General features: G+C 32.6%; 1 long non-coding RNA gene across 1 annotated transcript; it reads left to right on the forward strand.

Annotated features, from left to right (window-relative positions):
* The first annotated feature begins 1,632 nt into the window (after positions 1-1,632).
* LOC130976620 (uncharacterized) lies at positions 1,633-4,262 on the forward strand. Its single transcript, XR_009084720.1, has 3 exons — positions 1,633-2,293; positions 2,396-2,525; positions 4,081-4,262. It is a non-coding gene; the product is annotated as an uncharacterized LOC130976620 (long non-coding RNA).
* Positions 4,263-4,488: the final 226 nt, after the last annotated feature.

Consider the following 4,488-nt stretch of genomic DNA (forward strand, 5'->3'; position numbering starts at 1 on the left):
CTCTATTTTTCCAACAGCCAAAACATTGGTAAATGTTTGTCGATTATGTCCGATTGGTAATTTTTTATCGCTTTTACCAACGACTCATTGTCGATAAAACGATTTCTTAAATGATTTTATTTTTATTAATTATTAGTGACGTCCTTGTTGTTGGTAAATAATAAAAAAATATTTTTATTGTTATAATATTAACGTCAAAGTCGTTTGTAATAATTGAAAAACAAATTTAATATTTAAATTTTATCCATTGCCTGATCCCTGGTAATATTGAATTTCATTTTTTTTTTAATTTAAACCTACTATACTAAGATAACATTAATATAACAAATTTTTTTTTTTATCAAAAACCATACTCAAAAGAGTTTATTTAAGAAAGCGTTTAAGATAAAGAGATTATTAATATGAAATTAAAGGCAAGAATTATAAAAATTAAAATACCATCTTTAACATAGCAGCATATGTATATACATTGGAGTCATTAGCGTGGGAAATGAATTTTCTCAAATTTTTTTTAATTATATTATTTTGTAAAATATGATATCTCTCCGTATATTTTTTAAATGGGACAAAAAAATATAAAAAAATATTAAATGGTTAAAAATTATACTTTATTAAACAATTAAAATTTTTTTTGAAAGAATCTACTTCCGTTAGTGTGCAATGACCCACTTGTAAACGATGCGTCCTTGGTCATTGTAAAAAATGATGTATTTCATTCAATATTCAGCAATTGGTAAAATTAAGAGTGAATATCCATTTCGACCACTAATAATTTTTTAAAAGACTACAAGACTTCTGATAAAAAAAAATATTTATTTTAATCTTTAATATTTAATTTTGTGAGATTGAGTGATTCTTTTATTAATGATTTTATTTTTCAAAATATGCTATACTTTTATGGCATGTTAATCATTAATATATCCTCTATTTAATTTTTATAAGTAAAAATACATTACAAAAAAAATGTCGAATACCGTCGAATTTAGTATTGTAAGACCCAAGACTTTGAAAAGTCCTATTTTGAATTAATCTCAAATTATATATTTATTTATGGTTTTAATTTCAGAAATGATTTTTTTATTGAAAATAATTAAAGGCAATTCATTGGATTTGAACTAAATTAAGATTTTTATCCAATCTCTATATTTATGGATATTTTTTCTATTCATGATTAAAGCTCTAGAGATTCGAGAAATAATGAGAATTGACTATTTAAATTAGAATTTTGTCTAATTTTAGTTATTGAATTATTTTCTATATTTAAATTATAAAATTGGTAGTTATGAAATAATAAGAATTTTATATGATTTAATTTAAATAAATGATAGTTCGAAATTCAATACCTTAATTTTATAAATAAAGAAAATTAGTTACATTATCTCATATTTTAAATTAGAATACTTGATTGAGAATTAATTAGTAAATTGATAATTAAATAATATTTTTTTAAAAAATAATTTTAAGGATTAGATTAAATTAAGTTTTAAGTTAATACATATCTAAATTTGATTAAAATTACTAAAGCCAAATATCCCCAAATTAAATCCAAATCCTAATTTTAATTAAATCAAACCCTAAGCCCCCTAACTTAACCCCACCGTCATTCATTTTCTTATCTCTTAATCTAACCTACGGAAGAAAGGGAAATAAAGAAAGAAAGGGAAAATAAGGAAAACAGGGGGAAGGAAGGGGAAATAAGGAAAGAAAGGGAAATAAGGAAGACATGGGGAAGCTCGAGAAGTGGGGAACTGATAAAGGAAGAAAAGGAAAGGAAGTGAAGAGAGAGAGAAGCGTAGAGGGAGAAGAGGAAGAAGCCGCCGCCACTGCGGTTCGCGTTCACGTCGCCGTCGTAGCGCCTCCATCCTTGCGCCAGTCGTTGCCGCTGTCGGTGATGAAGCCCGTCGTCGCCACTTGCGCCTCTACCGCCGTCAGAACTGCACGCCGCCGCTGGAAGCATCTTCATCGTCGCCGTTGATGGAGGTCCGTGAACAGTGGGAAGATGCACGAGGAAGGAGAAGCCTTCGCCGTTGCCGCTCCGTCTCAACCTGGTTGTCGCTGTCAAGCCACGCCCGTGCCACCGTCACTGAGATGCCGTTGTTGTTGCCTCCATTTCCGCCGCAGATGCCGCCGGCGCCGCTATAAGCTGCTCCTGCCAATTGGTTCTGATTCAGTGGGAATCCCTTGTGCCAGATCTGTCCTAAGTGGTTCCGAGTTCACGTTGGTTCTGCTCTTGCCGGTGAGGGCCGCCGGAGCTGCGACTGCGATTGCACTGATTTTGGTTCCTTGTTATGTAGTAAGTTGCTTTTGCTCCAAAAACCCCTCTTTGTCATTGTTACCCCTCTTTGTCATTGTTTTGTTATACATTATTGAGTTTCATGCGACATTAATGTTTTAGGATTGAGCTACAATTCTGGGATGATGTGTTTAGAAGTTGTAGCTGTCGCGGGGATAGTCGATTTTGATGCCATTGCTGCGAAATAAGAATAGAAACGGAATTTTGTCACGTAGTTGAGCCTTGAATTGAGGTAGGGGTTTTCTTAAAATTCATTTTATCTTACAGAGTTGTTATAAATAGATATTAATGTGAGAATTATATGTCTGTGATTATGATTGTTTTATAAATGTGGTTGTTTGCTGGGCTGATTGCTTGTGTGGTTTGTGATTGCCGAAAAGAAATTAGTTTGAAAGGTTATTTAGTTAATTATTATGAAAAATGGTCTTCTTGGTTTTGAAGCTATTTTTTACAATGTAAACGAACCGGCTTTAGAAATGATTTGGAATATGAAACTGAGTTAATTTTGAAAATGGTTTAATTTTGAGTTAATCTGACTTTGTAGATGATTTAGTATTTGAGCTTGTTTGATTTTAAAAAGAGATTTATTATTGGTATTGACTCGCTTTGAAAATAATTTGATATTGGAGTTGGTTGAATTTTGGAAATGAATGAGATTTGGAAATGGTTGAGAATAGGTTTGAGAAATGTTTGGATGGGACCCGAAAAGGGTGGCAGTGTCCGAGTTTTAGAGGAGATGTTGCCGAAATTTTATAAAACTGAAAGTTTTATTTAGAGTAATTAATTAAAAAGGTTTGTTTTTAAACATTATATGTTTAAAGATTTAATTATTTATCAGAGAAAGAATTATGTTTTGATTTGGGATTGTTAATGGATGAAATGGAAAGGAGGATGATGATAATTTTCTTTGAAATATGGTTCTTGAATGAATTTGGAAATGAGATTTGGACTGATGAATGATTGTGAAGTTGAGAATGTTGAGAATGTTGAGATATTGATTGAGAATGTTGAGTTATGAACTCTGATTTATTCGTGTGGCTTATGAAATTGAATTATCTGAGATACGAGGTTCCCTGGATTAAGTGCCGTGGCTTGCCACCACGTGTACCAGGTTGAAAACTCGATACTCTGTTGACCCTACGACGTAAGTGTGACCGGGCACTATATAAATTCCCGGGAATGTTACCCCCATTGAGCAATATTGATTATTTAAGAAAAAGCTATGCATAGACTCTTGGGGATGCACGTCGGGGGACAGTCTAAGGACAATTCAGACTTGTCGGGTTGGCTGGATAACCGACAGATGAGCCTCATTAGCCATAGGACAGGCATGCATCATATGCATTTATTTGCTTTGCTTGGGTTTGAACTTGTTTTGGTTTGCCTAATTGTTAAACTATTCTTAAATGCTACTTGAACTATTTGCTGTAACTGCTACCTTCTTGTGCTTTCCTTGTCTGTCTTGCTTGTGTTTGTCCTGGCGTGCTATATTTGAGAATGAACTTTAGTGTTGAATTAATGATTGTGTTGTTTGATTGCGTGGTTGGTTTCTGAATGAGGTTTTCTTATAAGAAAAGAAAGGTTTTGGATTTCTGAAAGATTAAATATTGTTTCTTTAAAAAGGTTTTAAACGATTACCTATTGATTTTTAAAAGATTCATAAGGCAATGATAATCACTGAGCTTGAAAACAAATTTCTTATTAGATATCTTCATATGACAACTTTGAAACTCCGAGGTGAGACCGTGTGGTTAAGTTCTCACCCCCTACAGTTTTACTTTTTTCAGGAACCAGATGAAGAGGCATTAAGAGTTATACTGAGTTTGGTTTATATGCTGCTGTGTTAATTAGATTATTTTCTTCCCTCGTCTTTGTTATTACAAATTTGTAAGAGGGATAGGAATTGTATGTTCTATATGTATACTATATTATGGGATAATATGTAAGGAGTCTTGTATATGAATCTATGCCTGCTTGCATTTTTTTTAAGATAAAGTGTTTATTTCCGGTTTGATAAGAAATCAGCGATACAGTGGCGAGTCACAGGCTCCTATTTTAGTACTTAGTATGTAAAGTAGTCGTAATACTTCTTACTATCAGAGTGGCGCAGCCGGAAGCGTGACTTTTGATAGTGAGGATGTTACAAGTATCATAAAATAGGGACAGATTTATCGTCAAATTCAGCAATAGTTTTA

The sequence above is a fragment of the Arachis stenosperma genome, chromosome 4 (assembly GCF_014773155.1).
Source record: "Arachis stenosperma cultivar V10309 chromosome 4, arast.V10309.gnm1.PFL2, whole genome shotgun sequence".
In the NCBI taxonomy this organism is placed as follows: Eukaryota; Viridiplantae; Streptophyta; class Magnoliopsida; order Fabales; family Fabaceae; genus Arachis; species Arachis stenosperma.